We start from the raw sequence: 18,961 nt of genomic DNA on the forward strand, positions 1-18,961 counted from the left end.
AACTCCTACTTACCTGCCAGGTGAGATACTATGATCATGTAGGTGCTTCTCCCAGGGCAAGGCTCACCCATTGCACTCTGGGTGTGCTGCCCCTTTGAATTCCCCAAATGTGGGAAACTTGACTGCATAATTTGTGTTTCCCCTGGTCGGCTCTCATATAATTCAGATCTCTTTGTCTCAGGTCTCTCTCCAGCCTAGTTTGCTGACTGTTTCCACTTCTCTTTTCTTGAGCCGCTCCCTTCTATGCCCTTGCGCACTACCCTGACTTCTCCCGTCTGCTTACTTTGTGCCTTCCAACGCACAATGCGAACTACAGGTAGTGCTGCAGGGCCCACACCCTTTTAGTTGCCTTACAGAGCAGCTCTGGAGCTGTTACAGTGCCCAGCTGCTGCAAGAAATCAGCTTGAATGCTTCAGGGGCTGGGGCATGGCCAACATGAGCCCCACACCGAAGGAGGGTGGGGGTGTTTAATGCGAACTAGGGGTCATCCAAGCGCAGCAAAAGGCCGCCATGCCCTGCATACCCCTTTTCTCTTTTCATATGCAGATAAGGGTTCCAGCCAACTTTGGCCCACTGCTTGGATGACATCACCGTATGCAATTCCATCTTCTGCAGACCTTCCCCAAGGAATGCTTGTACTAGTTGTTGCATTTGGTTTGTTGTTTGGGGGTGCTTCAGTATTAGGAGCCTTCTGCCCTCCCATGTTCATCTGAAAATATGTGTTCTCCCTGCAGTTGTTGTCCCCAGATGAGAGTTCCCTTGTGCTGCCTCAGTTGAATCTCCTTTACTTGACAAGGGAGGCATTTTGGATTTTTTCTTTGGGTACCCCTACACCTGATGGTCTGATTGAGAGCATCGAACTGAACAACATTGGCAGTCTCTGAAGATTTTATCTATTGATTTACCTAATATATTATTTATTGAATATCCATTTATTGTATGTTTAATAAATAAACAAAATTATTAGAAGTAGCTATTTTGGGAACAGCATTCCTCTTAGTATGAAACTGTATAATCCTGTTGTGTGTGTTCCTTTAAAGTTCTTTAGTAAAATCCACTAGTAATGATGAACATCAGATTTCTTCCTCCATCCTCTTTTTACACTTTCTCTTGGTTCTATATATATATATTTTTTATTTTTTTATTTTTTTTCCCTCCTTCTCCCAAAAGGCCCCCCTCCCTCCCCCCCCCCTCCCTGTTTTAAATTTTTACATCTTTAAATCTTTAAATCTTCGAATCCTTAAATTGTCTGTTTAATAATTATTCTTTCTTCAATTCTTTTTGTTGTTTAAGCAGCAATGTAATTATTCCAGGGGTTAAAATAATGAAATATAGAAATAATATTAACAAAAATTAAAGGTAAAAATGAATTGATAGAATGATCCCATTAAAAGTAAATAAATAATATGGATGTTAAGCTGAGCGGGTTGGATTCGAACATGGGACTCGCTGCATAGAGTGCAGGTGATGTTTCCCCTGCGCCACAAGAGCTGCTTTAGTAGTGGGTTGGATTTATGTTACCCTAAAAGGTTTTATATAAGTAAATGGGGATCCTTAGTGCTGGGTCTCTGAATTATGTGTATGTGATTATAGAGATGAGGTATTGATTGAAAGATTAGAGGTTAATCTGTATATAGATTATATATTTTCTGTTATTTTTTAAACCACCTTGTTGCTTATTTTATTATTATTTTTAATCACCATGTTGCTTATTTTTATATTATGAAATGCCTTTATATGTGCAATTGCAATTAGAAAGTTGTTCCATATGTGAGTCATTACATGTATGCATCCAATTAGTACATGTATATATCCAATCAACTAATTAGTAATGCTATTGGTCCGGTGCATTTTAAAAAGAGCCTGCTAGGCTGCTGATGTATCCTCTGACGAAACCGCTCTTGGATAACAGCGGAGAAACGCGTAAGGAAGGTGACTACCAGACACTCTGATTGCTGAGATATAAGCCCATTCATGAACGAGCTACATCACGGCGGACGTCTGATGTAAAGACAGCGGTGAAGGGGAAAAAGCAATTTGAGACCGAGCAAAAGGAGGTCTCTACCCCACGGCAGGGAGGAATATCCCGACCGCGAGTGCCAATAAGATCCAGCCACGGTTAACGACTGAGGCAGCATAAGGAAACTCTCATCTGGGGACAACAACTGCAGGGAGAACACATATTTTCAGATGAACATGGGAGGGCAGAAGGCTGCCTAATACTGAAGCACCCCCAAACAACAAACCAAATGCAACAACTAGTGCAAGCATTCCTGGGGGAAGGCCTGCAGCAGATGGATTTGCATATGGTGATGTCATCCAAGCAGTGGGTCAAAGTTGGCGTCAACCCTCGTCTGCATATGAAAAGAGAAAAGGGGCGTGCAGGGCATTACGGCCTTTTGCGGCGCTTGGATGACCCCTAGTTCACATTAAACACCTCCACCCTCCTTCGGTGTGGGGCTCATGTTGGCTATGCCCCAGCCCCTGAAGCATTCAAGCTGATTTCTTGCAGCAGCTGGGCACTGTAACAGCTCCAGAGCTGCTCTGTAAGGCAAGTAAAAGGGCGTGGGCCCTGCAGCACTACCTGTAGTTTGTATTGTGCGTTGGAAGGCACAAAGTAAGCAGACTGGAGAAGTCAGGATAGTGAGCAAGGGCATAGAAGGGAGTGGCTCAAGAAAAGAGAAGTGGAAACAGACAGCAAACTAGGCTGGAGAGAGACCTGAGACAAAGAGATCTATATTATACGAGAGCCGACCAGGGAAAACACAAATTATGCAATCAAGTGTCCAACATTTGGGGAAACCGCAGGAGCAGCACACCCAGAGTGCAATGGGTGAGCCTTGCCCTGGGAGAAGCACCTTCATGATCATAGTATCTCACCTGGCAGGTAAGTAGGAGTTGGGCTAGAGCTGGGGAGGGTCGCTGCTCGGGCACCCCCCTGTCAAGTGAAGGAGATCCAACTGAGGCAGCACAAGGGAACTCTCGAAAGAAGAACAAGGCTAGAGGAAGATCTGAGATAAAGAAATCTGACTTTTACCAGAGCTGACCAGAGGAAAGCACAAACACAGTACCTCACTACCACAAATAATGCAGTCCAGTTTCCCACATTTGGGGAAATCACAGGGATCAGCATACCCAGAATGCAATGAATGAACCTCACCCTGGGAGAACAATCTTCATGACCATGGTATCTCCTATGCAAAATAAGTATGATTTGAGATAGGGCTGGGGAGGGCTGCTGCTCAGGCACATCTCTGTCAAGAATTTATAAAGTCTATACATATATATAACCAAATGTCAATATATATATATATATAGAACCCAGCGCTCCTATCAAAACTTATCTATTTCACCAATTTGTTGCTTATTTAATCTTTATACATCTATTAATTTTTACCATATATTATAAAATGCTGCTCCCATAGTTAGTACTGTTCTACCAATAATAAACCAAATTTTAAAGATAATCACACTTGTTATCAAGGGAGCGCAAAAAATAGAATATACAAGCTCTTTATTTAAAAAAAAATATATATAGACAGAAGAAACCCACATTCAACAAAATACAATGGAGTCAACATATATAGGCACCACTATCCATATCTAAATGTAATCAGTATCTATTTCATATTGCCCTTGATGACAACGGAATGTCTATTAAAGTGTCCAAAAAATCCTCCTGGATACAGCTGTTGTAATTAAATCGTTACTTTCCAATTGTAATTGATACATTAAATTCCTTCTTGTGGATGAACAGCAACAGTTGTAACCAACGCCTCTTATTTACTGCAGTTAAAGTTCATATGTAACTCACGTGAGTAATGAAAGAAAATAGGGGGAGAGCGCTGTGATGGTTGGTGAAACACAGCGGTATGCTACAACGTACCCACATTTGCATCCATGCATATATAGATGTAGGTGTGTGTACGTCGGTGTGCGTCCAGGTGTCAACGCGTGTATGTATAGATGCAGGTGTGGGTACGTCTGTGTATGTCCAGGTGTCAGAATGTGTATGTATAGATGCAGGTGTGGGAACGTCAGTGTAGGTTCAGATGTCAGCGCGTGTATGTATAGATGCAGGTGCTTGTATGTCCAGATGTCAGTGCATGTATGTATAGATGCAAGTGTGGGTACGTCGGTGTATGTCCATTTGTCAGCGCGTGTATATATAGATGCAGGTGCTTGTATGTTGGTGTATGTCCAGGTGTCAGCGTGTGTATGTATAGATGCAGGTGTGGGAATGTTAGTGTATGTCCAGGTGTCAGGGTGTGTATGTATGGATATTAGGTGTGGGTACATCAGTGTATGTCCAGGTGTCAGCGCATGTATGTATAGATGCAGGATAATAATCACACAGCGTGCCCCCCACCAACCACAAACCTCCCCCACCCCCCTGTATGACATAAACACAGCTAATTACACTTACACACAATAATTTCAGTTTGCGACCAGGAGCCGGCAATGTATGTGCACCCAAATGAAGCCACTGTACATGCCCTGCAGGCTGCTATGTACTGCACAGGTGCAACAAATTTAAATGCCCTATCTTTAAAATGGGGCATATTTTACTAAATTAAAAAAACCTGTAACTTTCTGTAAAACCTTAACCCCAAAAGGCACTACACTAACATAGGGGTGTAGAGTTGGATCTTGATCCAAGGCACCAACAGGCTAAAGCTTTGACTGTTCCCAGGATGCCTTGCACCGCCTCCTCTATAACCCTGCCCAGTGACGTAACTAGACCTTTGTGGTCCCCATAGCAAAATTCTGAATGGGCCCACCAGCACTCAACAAGAATGAGTGGCGTTTGGGGTCAGAAAAGTAGAGGGGAAGGGGTCTGACAGAGTAGGGGGCAGGACATGAATGAATAGAAACTGAGGTGTCCATTATATAAAGAAATATAGGCCCTCATTCCGAGTTGATCGGTCGCAAGGCGAATTTAGCAGAGTTACACACGCTAAGCCGCCGCCTACTGGGAGTGAATCTTAGCTTCTTAAAATTGCGACCGATGTATTCGCAATATTGCGATTACTAACTACTTAGCAGTTTCAGAGTAGCTCCAGACTTACTCTGCCTGTGCGATCAGTTCAGTGCTTGTCGTTCCTGGTTGACGTCACAAACACACCCAGCGTTCGGCCAGGCACTCCCACCGTTTCTCCGGCCACTCCTGCGTTTTTTTCCGGAAACGGTAGCGTTTTCAGCCACACGCCCCTGAAACGCCGTGTTTCCGCCCAGTAACACCCATTTCCTGTCAATCACATTACGATCGCCGGAGCGAAGAAAAAGCCGTGAGTAAAAATACTTTCTTCATAGTAAAGTTACTTGGCGCAGTCGCAGTGCGAACATTGCGCATGCGTACTAAGCGGATTTTCACTGCGATGCGAAGAAAAATACTGAGCGATCAACTCGGAATGAGGGCCATAGTATGTGTGTCTGTGTGTATATCACACACACACACATATAAGGGAAATTCAAATGCCCTCAATTATTGCGCCCATTACACTCTGGTTTAGGTGCACAAAGCACCTAAACCTGAATAAAGTAATGGGCGCGATCGTGAAAAGACACCGTTTGGTTGCCCAAATGGGTCTCTTTGCACACATTTCAGCTTGTTTCCCCTGGGGGTAGCGAGCTGAAATAAACATGTCGCACCCGTTGGCAGCAACATTAGAATAGCTGCTGACGGGCACGATTGAGGGAGGAAAGGGACATTTGAATCCAGCCCATAGATGCAATGTGAATATGTAATTTGTACCTTTCTTTCTTAAAATGTATATAGTAGTGTATACACTAGAGGTCTTTCCGAACCCCCTAATCCTAACATTGTAATTTGCTTTAGGGCGCACCTCCAATTAGTCTAGTGTTTCGTATTTTCACATTAAATACTTTCTTGCATTGGTTGGTTAAAGATTAGATCGTATATTTTTCTAGATATAGCTGTGCATAGTCTACAAGGCTACATGCTTCTCCCCTAACTAGAGATGTGCAGCGGGCATTTTTCGTGTTTCATGTTTTGGTTTTGGATTCGGATCCGCAGTTGTGTTTTGGATACGGACGCGTTTTGGCAAAACCACCTTTTGGGTTTTGTATTCGGGTGATTTTTTTTTAAACCCTCAAACAGCTAAAATCATAGAATTTGGGGGTAATTTTGATCCTATAGTATTAAGCTCAATAACCATAATTTCTACTCCTTTCCAGTCTATTCTGAACACCTCACACCTCCCAATATTATTTTTAGTCCTAAAATTTGCACCAAGGTCCCTGGATGACTAAGCTAAGCGACCCAATTGGGCAGCACAAACACCTGGCCCATCTAGGAGTGGCACTGCAGTGTCAGACAGGATGGTACTTAAAAAAATAGCCCCAAACAGCACATGATGCAAAGATAAATAAAAAAAGAGGCGCAAGATGAAATTGTAGTGTGTCTCTCCTGCTCAGTGTCAGTTCTCAGTAGTATCCTCATCAGTGCTCAGTATCACTGCTCATTGTCTTGTGCTGCATTGTGGTGCTCAGTATACTAGAGTACATTACTAATAGTCCAGTGCTGCATCTTGCTGCTCAGTGTCAGTTCTAGTATCCTCATCAGTGCTCAGTATCACTGCTCATTGTCTTGTGCTGCATTGTGGTGCTCAGTATACTACAGAACATTACTAATAGTCCAGTGCTGCATCTGGCTGCTCAGTGTCAGTTCTAGTAATCTCATCAGTGCTCCGTATCACTGCTCATTGTCTTGTGGTGCTCAGTATACTACAGTACATTACTAATACTCCAGTGTCTTGTGCCGCATATGGCTGCTGTAGGGTGCTGTGGTAGTGTCCTGTCACTGTGCATATGTCATCATTCCAGTCACAGTGATATCTGGTATCTATCTAGTGGTATCTAATTCCAGACATTACCACCGTCTAATTCCAGATATATTACTGGCATATAATTCCACACATTAAAAAATGGAGAACAAAAAGGTGGAGGGTAAAATAGGGAAAGCTCAAGATCCACTTCCACCTAGTGCTGAAGCTGCTGCCACTAGTCAAGGAAGAGACTATTCAATGCCATCAACATTATGTAATGATTATACGATACATTATATATCATATCATTGTATGGTTGTAAAATACAACTTAAAAACTTTAATTAATAAATACATAAAGGGGTATATGCAATTGTGGTCGAATTCCCGAAATTGTCGAATTTCGGGTCATTTTCCCCCAAAAAAAAAAAAATCGTCAATGCAATTCAGTGCTTTCCGTCAAAAAAACGGACTTTCAAAATTCGACTTTTTGAAATTCGACTTTTTGCAAATTCGACTTTTCTGCAATGATACAAGTGCTGCAATTCTACAAAAGCATATTCAATTCAAGTTTGGAAATTCGACAGCAGTGCTTTTAGACAGTAAATTCGTCATTTTCAATCCGTCACACTTTGGAGGGTGAAAACAATAAAAAAAAATTTAAACATGTTTTTTTTGTGTGTTTTTTTTTTGTGGGAATAGCATATCTATTTATATTAGAAGGGATTAGGTACTTTTTTTTTTTTTTTTTTTTTTGGAGGCACAAGTATTATTTATATATTTTTTAAAATATTATTTATTTATTTATTTTTTAGTGCTGGAACGGGAAAATTTAAAAAAAAAATGGCGTGGGGTCCCCCCTCCAAAGCATAACCAGCCTCGGGCTCTTCGAGCTGGTCCTGGTTCTAAAAATGCGGGGAAAAATTGGGCAGGGATCCCCCGTATTTTTAAAACCAGCACCGGGCTCTGCGCCTGGTGCTGGTGCAAAAAATACGGGGGACAAAACGAGCAGGGGTCCCCCGTATTTTTTACACCAGCATCGGGCTCCACTAGCTGGACAGATAATGCCACAGCCGGGGGTCACTTTTATACAGTGCCCTGCGGCCGTGGCATTAAATATCCAACTAGTCACCCTTGGCCGGGGTACCCTGGGGGAGTGGGGACCCCTTCAATCAAGGGGTCCCCCCCCCAGCCACCCAAGGGCCAGGGGTGAAGCCCGAGGCTGTCCCCCCCATCCAAGGGCTGCGGATGGGAGGCTGATAGCCTTGAGTAAAATGACAAGAATATTGTTTTTTCCAGTAGTACTACAAGTCCCAGCAAGCCTCCCCCGCAAGCTGGTACTTGGAGAACCACAAGTACCAGCATGCGGGAGAAAAACGGGCCCGCTGGTACCTGTAGTACTACTGGGAAAAAAATACCCAAATAAAAACAGGACACAGGCACCGTGACAGTAAAACTTTATTACACACTGCCGACACACACATACTTACCTATGTTCACACGCCGACATCGGTCCTCTTCTCCATGTAGAATCCACGGATACCTGAAAAGAAAAGTTCAATATACTCACCTCAGCCAGGGTCCAGAGATAAATCCACGTACTTGGCAAAAAAAGAAAATGGACACACGGACCACCGGACTGAAAGGGGTCACACATGAGACCCCTTACCCCGAATGCCGGGACACCACGTGACTCCTGTCACTGAAGTCCCTTCAGCCAATCAGGAAGCGCTACTTCCGTGGCGCTCACCTGATTGGCTGTGCGCTGTCTGTGCTGTGACAGCGCATCGCACAGCTCGGTCCATTAGTTTCAATGGTGGGAACTTTGCCGTCAGCGGTGGGGTTACCCGCGGTCAGCCGCTGACCGGCGGGTGACCTCACCGCTAGCCGCTAAGTTCCCACCATTGAATATAATGGACGGAGCTGTGCGATGCGCTGTCACAGCACAGACAGCGCACAGCCAATCAGGTGAGCGCCACGGAAGTAGCGCTTCCTGATTGGCTGAAGGGACTTCAGTGACAGGAGTCACGTGGTGTCCCGGCATTCGGGGTAAGGGGTCTCATGTGTCAGCATGGGACCCCTTTCAGTCCGGTGGTCCGTGTGTCCGTTTTCTTTTTTTGCCAAGTACGTGGATGTATCTCTGGACGTGGATGTACCTCTGGACGCTGGAAGGTGAGTATAATTTTTTTCACAGGTACCCTCGGATCGTCGGAGACCGTGGCAGTCGGCGTGTCAACATAGGTAAGTATGAATGTGTCGGCAGTGTGTAATAAAGTTTTACTGTCACGGTGTCTGTGTCCTGTTTTTATTTGGGTATTTTTTCCCAGTAGAACTACAGGTACCAGCGGGCCCGTTTTTCTCCCGCATGCTGGTACTTGTGGTTCTCCAAGTACCAGTATGCGGGGGAGGCTTGCTGGGACTTGTAGTTCTTCTGGAAAAAACAATATTCTTGTCATTTTACTCTAGGCTATCAGCCTCCCATCCGCAGCCATTGGATGGGGGGGACAGCCTCGGGCTTCACCCCTTGCCCTTGGGTGGCTGGGGACCCCTTGATTGAAGGGGTCCCCACTCCCCCAGGGTACCCCGGCCAGGGGTGACTAGTTGGATATTTAATGCCACGGCCGCAGGGCACTGCATAAAAGTGACCCCCGGCTGTGGCATTATCTGTCCAGCTAGTGGAGCCCGATGCTGGTGTAAAAAATACGGGGGACCCCTACTCTTTTTGTCCCCCGTATTTTTTGCACCAGCACCAGGCGCAGAGCCCGGTGCTGGTTTTAAAAATACGGGGGATCCCTGCCCAATTTTCCCCCCGCATTTTTGGAACCAGGACCAGCTCGAAGAGCCCGAGGCTGGTTATGCTTTGGAGGGGGGACCCCACGCCATTTTTTTTTTCGTGTTTTTCCCGTTTTTTCCCGTTTTTTTAATTCGCGGCAAAATACGGCAAATTGGCCGTTTTTCGCCCGCGGGACTGTCGAATCCGTTTTTCATTGAATATGGTGAATTCCGGCAGCCACCTGCCGGAATTCACATGTCGAATTGTGTCGAATTTAAAAACGGCCATAATTTGCCGCGATTCGCCGTGAATTGCATATACCCCAAAGTAGCTTTTATGTAACCTTTTTAAACCTATTAGCATAGACCGAATCTCATCGTGTGTATAGGCCTTTAGTTCAACAACAGCATGGGACCAGTTAGTGTGTTTTGACCACTGCACAGCACCTGGTGTTATATAGTAAGCACCACTATGGCATAGTATACAGCATTATGGGCCTGATATGAGTGTGACCAGCGGTGATGTGGAATGCAGTAGGAGGTGCTGTTTAGCAAGCACCACTTCTATATTCACCATGCAGTATATTGTGTGAATATAGAAGTGTTGGTTGTGTTATGTATTAGAGTAATTATTGCAGCTCCCAGCTAAAATTGCAACAATGTAATTTAGTGACAAGCTGCAGAGATTAACCCTTTCTGTGGCTGCTGCACAACCTCTATTCATATCGCTGAATTAAATTAGGGAGATGTTCTCACCCCGCGAGCAAGCGCAGGTATATGCCACACTTATGGTAACATTGGATTTGCAGATATTTTCTTGCAGGGGTGTTTCTAAACAATTTGGCTTCAAATGCGAGATTTAAAAATGCGTGCCCCCCGCCACCATTGGCATTAAAAATTGTGCCCCTCCCCCATATATATATATAAAAAAAACTATATTTGCATGAGCGCTCCGAACGGGATGGGGGGGCGTGACCTCGCAAAAATGGGTATGGTCTCCATAAAATGGGCGTAGCCTTTCAGGCAAAGACTACCTTACACCCCAGTTCTTGACCCTGCACCAACAGACCTCGGCCACCACAGGGAAAAAAGTACAGTCATTTCCACCATGTTAAGCCCCACACATTAATGCCCTTTGGAACATATTATGTCACTCACCACAATATCTGTGATACACTATGCCCTACAGTAAAGCTTCTAATTACTTTTACAAAAACTGCTCAACGCCAAGAGTTTCACGTGCTGGGTGTCATGCTCATTGCCAGGGGTTTCACTCTCTGGGTGTCATGCTCATTGCCAGGGGGAACGCAGTAGGAGGTGTTATATAGTAAGCACCACTATGGCATAGTATATAGCATTATATATATTGTGAGCACTGGTGATGTTGAGTGCAGTAGAGCTGCTGCTGGGTAATTACAATTGACTACAACCACCAATATATTCTGCTGCACTATATATATGCAAAGCTAATTCTGCTGGGTAATTACAATTGAATACAACCACCAATATATTCTGCTGCACTATATCTATATATGCAAGCTAATTCTGCTGGGTAATTACAATTGACTACAACCACCAATATATTCTGCTGCACTATATCTATATATGCAAAGCTAATTCTGCTGAGTAATTACAATTGACTACAACCACCATTATATTCTGCTGCACTATATCTATATATGCAATGCTAATTCTGCTGGGTAATGCAAATTGAAACATTATTGCATAGTATGTGATTTTGAAGTACTTTTTTAAAGTTTTGAATGATATAGACCCAGTTTAATCTTTGTGGAATGCCTGGTTGTTGTTTTTAAGGTAATTTATTGCCTGGCATTTGAGGGGGTGGGGTGTGGTTACAGATTTCAATTATTGGTTTCACTTGTAATAGTCTTCTACTTAAGTCCAATGGTGTAGGCTGTGCAAAGCCATTTGGCTGTGCATTTATTGATCTAAGCGTGCATTTTTATCAAAGCGTGATAAAATTGACACATAACAGCAGCGTTCAATCAGTATCAATTTATCTTCAGCTGATGTCGATTGTGAATTTACGTTTCTTCTCTTCTTGTCACCTACAGGTAATTACAATTGACTACAACCACCAATATATTCTGCTGCACTATATCTATATATGCAAAGCTAATTCTGCTGGGTAATGCAAATTGAAACATTATTGCATAGTATGCAATAATATAGTATGCATATAGCAGAGGATAGTTTCAATCTGCCTACCTCTGGGTTATGGGCCCAGAATGCTTTCATTGCAGTACTCTGCTGCACATGTAAGTGCAAGAGATCCTGAAGCACTCACTCATCATGGGAAAGTACCAATGTGTTTCTTCGTTGATTGATGGAAGAAACATCTTACAAAAACTCTCCAGATTATTGACTTTTAAAGTTTTTCTAGGAAACGTTCTACATGAATGCTTATTAGCGTTTGTCAGAACATACGTTTGCAAAGTGTCTCTGTGGCGCAATCAGTTAGCGTGTTTGGTTATTAACCAAAAGGTTGGTGGTTCAATCCCACCCAGGGACGTAATTTACCTTGTTATCAGATTTTGGTGATCTTTAAGTAGACAAGTCAAAATTTCAAACCCCCTCTTATGGTGTAGGGTACCTGGCCTTCTCTGATGTAATCAGAGTTAGATTTGATTAAGTGATTTTATAAAAAAAAAACAGCTAGGAAGCACAATTTAGCAGTGGGTTGCAGAGAAAAAGAAATATGCTGGCAAAAAAATCCAATTGAGTGATTAAACAGCTCTTCATTTTCTGGCTTTATTTTTAAGCTAACAAATTTGTTCTCTGAAAAGTGTCCACAAAGCCAAGTATCTGATTAACACCTTTGTAGGGATGGTTTTTCACCTATTACTAAATTAAACTTGCTTCATTGGAAAGGCAGCAAGATGCATCGTCATTTCAATATCTACTGAAATAATACAGGTTGACACCAGGAAACATTAACGCCACTGCATCCTTGCTGCTTTCTCATGTGGAAGTCTGTTTAATGTGAAAACAAGGTGATATCTAATTAGCACACAGGTAAGGAATTAAGAAAATCTTTATTTAAGGGTGAAGATGTTTCTCACAAAATCGTTGCCCCAATGCATCATTGAAATTCAAGCTGGAAAGATGATTTTAATATATCACTTGTACATTTTGTATTGCTCTTCTGGTGACAATGTAGTTTGTTTTTGTCAATTACCATTTTAATAATAGGGTAAAGAAAATTAAGTGGATTTTTGAAAGAAAACAATACTGTCAATATACTATTAAACAAATTAAAATGGTAAAAGTTATTGTACTTTAAGTAAAAATAAAAGAGCTAAAATATCAATCCCAATTTTGGATTACTTTAATTAAAAAAAAATGCATATAGCAGAGGATAGTTTCAATCTGCCTACCTCTGGGTTATCGGCCCAGCATGCTTCCATTGCAGTACTCTGCTGCACATGTAAGTGCAAGAGATCCTGAAGCACTCACTCATCATGGGAAAGTACCAATGTGTTTCTTCGTTGGTTGATGGAAGAAACATCTTACAAAAACTCTCCAGATTATTGACTTTTTTAAGTTTTTCTAGGAAACGTTCTAGATGAATGCTTATTAGCCTTTGTCAGTATGTACTTTTTGCAAAGTGTCTCTGTGGCGCAATCGGTTAGTGTGTTCGGCTATTAACCAAAAGGTTGGTGTTTCAATCCCACCAAGGGACGTAATTGACCTTGTGATCAGATTTTGGTGATATTTAAGTCGACAAGTCAAAATTTCAAACCCCCTGTTATGGTGTGGGTACCTTGCCTTCCCTGATGTAATCAGAGTTAGATTTGATTCAGTGATTTTATAAAAACAGCTAGGAAGCACAATTTAGCAGTGGGTTGCAGAGAAAAAAAATATGCTGGCAGAAAAATCCAATTGAGTGATTAAACAGCTCTTCATTTTCTGGCTTTATTTTTATGCTAACAAATTTGTTCTCTGAAAAGTGTCCACAAAGCCAAGTCTCTGATTAACACCTTTGTAAGGATGGTTTTTCACCTATTACTAAATTAAACTTGCTTCATTGGAAAGGCAGCAAGATGCATCCTCATTTCAATGTCTACTGAAATAATACAGGTTGACACCAGGAAACATTAACGCCACTGCATCCTTGCTGCTTTCTCATGTGGAAGTCTGTTTAATGTGAAAACAAGGTGATATCTAATTAGCACACAGGTAAGGAATTAAGAAAATCTTTATTTAAGGGTGAAGATGTTTCTCACAAAATCGTTGCCCCAATGCATCATTGAAATTCAACCTGGAAAGATGATTTTAATATATCACTTGTACATTTTGTATTGCTCTTCTGGTGACAATGTAGTTTGTTTTTGTCAATTACCATTTTAATAATAGGGTAAAGAAAATTAAGTGGATTTTTGAAATAAAACAATACTGTCAATATACTATTAAAACAAATTAAAATTGTAAAAGTTATTGTACTTTAAGTAAAAATAAAAGAGCAAAAATATCAATCCCAGTTTTGGATTACTTTAATTAACAAAAAAAATGCATATAGCAAAGGATAGTTTCAATCTACCTACCTCTGGGTTATGGGCCCAGCATGCTTCCATTGCAGTACTCTGCTGCACATGTAAGTGCAAGAGATCCTGAAGCACTCACTCATCATGGGAAAGTACCAATGTGTTTCTTCGTTGGTTGATGGAAGAAACATCTTACAAAAACTCTCCAGATTATTGACTTTTTAAAGTTTTTCTAGGAAACGTTCTAGATGAATGCTTATTAGCCTTTGTCAGTACGTACTTTTTGCAAAGTGTATCTGTGGCGCAATCGGTTAGTGTGTTCGGCTATTAACCAAAAGGTTGGTGGTTCAATCCCACCCAGGGACGTAATTGACCTTGTGATCAGATTTTGGTGATATTTAAGTCGACAAGTCAAAATTTCAAACCCCCTGTTATGGTGTTGGTAGCTGGCCTTCCCTGATGTAATCAGAGTTAGATCTGATTCCGTGATTTTATAAAAACAGCTAGGAAGCACAATTTAGCAGTGGGTTGCAGAGAAAAAAAATATGCTGGCAGAAAAATCCAATTGAGTGATTAAACAGCTCTTCATTTTCTGGCTTTATTTTTATGCTAACAAATTTGTTCTCTGAAAAGTGTCCACAAAGCCAAGTCTCTGATTAACACCTTTGTAAGGATGGTTTTTCACCTATTACTAAATTAAACTTGCTTCATTGGAAAGGCAGCAAGATGCATCCTCATTTCAATGTCTACTGAAATAATACAGGTTGACACCAGGAAACATTAACGCCACTGCATCCTTGCTGCTTTCTCATGTGGAAGTCTGTTTAATGTGAAAACAAGGTGATATCTAATTAGCACACAGGTAAGGAATTAAGAAAATCTTTATTTAAGGGTGAAGATGTTTCTCACAAAATCGTTGCCCCAATGCATCATTGAAATTCAACCTGGAAAGATGATTTTAATATATCACTTGTACATTTTGTATTGCTCTTCTGGTGACAATGTAGTTTGTTTTTGTCAATTACCATTTTAATAATAGGGTAAAGAAAATTAAGTGGATTTTTGAAAGAAAACAATACTGTCAATATACTATTAAACAAATTAAAATGGTAAAAGTTATTGTACTTTAAGTAAAAATAAAAGAGCTAAAATATCAATCCCAATTTTGGATTACTTTAATTAAAAAAAAATGCATATAGCAGAGGATAGTTTCTATCTGCCTACCTCTGGGTTATCGGCCCAGCATGCTTCCATTGCAGTACTCTGCTGCACATGTAAGTGCAAGAGATCCTGAAGCACTCACTCATCATGGGAAAGTACCAATGTGTTTCTTCGTTGGTTGATGGAAGAAACATCTTACAAAAACTCTCCAGATTATTGACTTTTTTAAGTTTTTCTAGGAAACGTTCTAGATGAATGCTTATTAGCCTTTGTCAGTATGTACTTTTTGCAAAGTGTCTCTGTGGCGCAATCGGTTAGTGTGTTCGGCTATTAACCAAAAGGTTGGTGGTTCAATCCCACCCAGGGACGTAATTGACCTTGTGATCAGATTTTGGTGATATTTAAGTCGACAAGTCAAAATTTCAAACCCTCTGTTATGGTGTGGGTATCTGGCCTTCCCTGATGTAATCAGAGTTAGATTTGATTCAGTGATTTTATAAAAACAGCTAGGAAGCACAATTTAGCAGTGGGTTGCAGAGAAAAAAAATATGCTGGCAGAAAAATCCAATTGAGTGATTAAACAGCTCTTCATTTTCTGGCTTTATTTTTATGCTAACAAATTTGTTCTCTGAAAAGTGTCCACAAAGCCAAGTCTCTGATTAACACCTTTGTAAGGATGGTTTTTCACCTATTACTAAATTAAACTTGTTTCATTGGAAAGGCAGCAAGATGCATCCTCATTTCAATGTCTACTGAAATAATACAGGTTGACACCAGGAAACATTAACGCCACTGCATCCTTGCTGCTTTCTCATGTTGAAGTCTGTTTAATGCGAAAACAAGGTGATATCTAATTAGCATACAGGTAAGGAATTAAGAAAATCTTTATTTAAGGGTGAAGATGTTTCTCACAAAATCGTTGCCCCAATGCATCATTGAAATTCAAGCTGGAAAGATGATTTTAATATATCACTTGTACATTTTGTATTGCTCTTCTGGTGACAATGTAGTTTGTTTTTGTCAATTACCATTTTAATAATAGGGTAAAGAAAATTAAGTGGATTTTTGAAAGAAAACAATACTGTCAATATACTATTAAAACAAATTAAAATGGTAAAAGTTATTGTACTTTAAGTAAAAATAAAAGAGCCAAAATATCAATCCCAGTTTTGAATTACTTTAATTGACAAAAAAAAATTGCATATAGCAGAGGATAGTTTCAATCTGCCTACCTCTGGGTTATGGGCCCAGCATGCTTCCGTTGCTGTACTCTGCTGCACATGTAAGTGCAAGAGATCCTGAAGCACTCACTCATCATGGGAAAGTACCAATGTGTTTCTTCGTTGGTTGATGGAAGAAACATTTTACAAAAACTCTCCAGATTATTGACTTTTTAAAGTTTTTCTAGGAAACGTTCTAGATGAATGCTTATTAGCCTTTGTCAGTATGTACTTTTTGCAAAGTGTCTCTGTGGCGCAATTGGTTAGTGTGTACGGCTATTAACCAAAAGGTTGGTGGTTAAATCCTACCCAGGGACGTAATTGACCTTGTGATCAGATTTTGGTGATATTTAAGTAGACAAGTCAAAATTTCAAGCCCCCTCTTATGGTGTAGGGTACCTGGCCTTCTCTGATGTAATCAGAGTTAGATTTGATTCAGTGATTTTATAAAAAACAGCTAGGAAGCACAATTTAGCAGTGGGTTGCAGAGAAAAAAAATATGCTGGCAGAAAAATCCAATTGAGTGATTAAACAGCTCTTCATTTTCTGGCTTTATTTTTATGCTAACAAATTTGTTCTCTGAAAAGTGTCCACAAAGCCAAGTCTCTGATTAACACCTTTGTAAGGATGGTTTTTCACCTATTACTAAATTAAACTTGCTTCATTGGAAAGGCAGCAAGATGCATCCTCATTTCAATGTCTACTGAAATAATACAAGTTGACACCAGGAAACATTAACGCCACTGCATCCTTGCTGCTTTCTCATGTGGAAGTCTGTTTAATGTGAAAACAAGGTGATATCTAATTAGCACACAGGTAAGGAATTAAGAAAATCTTTATTTAAGGGTGAAGATGTTTCTCACAAAATCGTTGCCCCAATGCATCATTGAAATTCAAGCTGGAAAGATGATTTTAATATATCACTTGTACATTTTGTATTGCTCTTCTTGTGACAATGTAGTTTGTTTTTGTCAATTACCATTTTAATAATAGGGTAAAGAAAATTAAGTGGATTTTTGAAAGAAAACAATACTGTCAATATACTATTAAAACAAATTAAAATTGTAAAAGTTATTGTACTTTAAGTAAAAATAAAAGAGCCAAAATATCAATCCCAGTTTTGAATTACTTTAATTAACAAAAAAAAAATGCATATAGCAGAGGATAGTTTCAATCTGCCTACCTCTGGGTTATGGGCCCAGCATGCTTCCATTGCTGTACTCTGCTGCACATGTAAGTGCAAGAGATCCTGAAGCACTCACTCATCATGGGAAAGTACCAATGTGTTTCTTCGTTGGTTGATGGAAGAAACATCTTACAAAAACTCTCCAGATTATTGACTTTTTATAGTTTTTCTAGGAAACGTTTTAGATGAATGCTTATTAGCCTTTGTCAGTATTTATTTTTGTAAAGTGTCTCTGTGGCGCAATCAGTTAGTATGTACGGCTATTAACTAAAAGGTTGGTGGTTCAATCCCACCCAGGGACCTAATTGACCTTGTTATCAAATTTTGGTGATCTTTAAGTAGACAAGTCAAAATTTCAAACCCCCTATTATGGTGTAGGGTACCTGGCCTTCTCTGATGTAATCAGAGTTAGATTTGATTCAGTGATTTTATAAAAACAGCTAGGAAGCACAATTTAGCAGTGGGTTGCAGAGAAAAAAAATATGCTGGCAGAAAAATCCAATTGAGTGATTAAACAGCTCTTCATTGTCTGGCTTTATTTTTATGCTAACAAATTTGTTCTCTGAAAAGTGTCCACAAAGCCAAGTCTCTGATTAACACCTTTGTAAGGATGGTTTAACACCTATTACTAAATTAAACTTGCTTCATTGGAAAGGCAGCAAGATGCTTCCTCATTTCAATGTCTACTGAAATAATACAAGTTGACACCAGGAAACATTAACGCCACTGCATCCTTGCTGCTTTCTCATGTGGAAGTCTGTTTAATGTGAAAACAATGTGATATCTAATTAGCACACAGGTAAGGAATTAAGAAAATCTTTATTTAAGGGTGAAGATGTTTCTCACAAAATTGTTGACCCAATGCATCATTGAAATTCAAGCTGGAAAGATGATTTTAATATATCACTTGTACATTTTGTATTGCTCTTCTGGTGACAATGTAGTTTGTTTTTGTCAATTACCATTTTAATAATAGGGTAAAGAAAATGAAGTGGATTTTTGAAAGAAAACAATACTGTCAATATACTATTAAAACAAATTAAAATGGTAAAAGTTATTGTACTTTAAGTAAAAATAAAAGAGACAAAATATCAATCCCAGTTTTGGATTTCTTTAATTAACAGAAAAAAATGCATATAGCAGAGGATAGTTTCAATCTGCCTACCTCTGGGTTATGGGCCCAGCATGCTTCCATTGCAGTACTCTGCTGCACATGTAAGTGCAAGAGATCCTGAAGCACTCACTCATCATGGGAAAGTACCAATGTGTTTCTTCGTTGGTTGATGGAAGAAACATCTTACAAAAACTCTCCAGATTATTGACTTTTTAA

General features: G+C 40.4%; 2 non-coding genes and 2 pseudogenes across 2 annotated transcripts; 2 read left to right on the plus strand and 2 right to left on the minus strand.

The window, feature by feature from the left end:
• Window positions 1–5: 5 nt before the first annotated feature.
• Window positions 6–147, plus strand: LOC135037469 (U1 spliceosomal RNA; annotated as a pseudogene).
• Window positions 148–2,753: 2,606 nt separating this feature from the next.
• On the minus strand, window positions 2,754–2,895 carry LOC135037472 (U1 spliceosomal RNA; annotated as a pseudogene).
• A 152-nt stretch (window positions 2,896–3,047) lies between these two features.
• On the minus strand, window positions 3,048–3,211 carry LOC135037496 (U1 spliceosomal RNA). The gene has a single exon (XR_010232029.1). It is a non-coding gene; the product is annotated as a U1 spliceosomal RNA (small nuclear RNA).
• An 8,807-nt stretch (window positions 3,212–12,018) lies between these two features.
• Window positions 12,019–12,092, plus strand: TRNAN-AUU (transfer RNA asparagine (anticodon AUU)). Its single transcript has one exon. It is a non-coding gene; the product is annotated as a tRNA-Asn (tRNA).
• Window positions 12,093–18,961: the final 6,869 nt, after the last annotated feature.

This window comes from Pseudophryne corroboree, unplaced genomic scaffold (assembly GCF_028390025.1).
Source record: "Pseudophryne corroboree isolate aPseCor3 unplaced genomic scaffold, aPseCor3.hap2 scaffold_680, whole genome shotgun sequence".
Lineage (NCBI taxonomy): Eukaryota > Metazoa > Chordata > Amphibia > Anura > Myobatrachidae > Pseudophryne > Pseudophryne corroboree.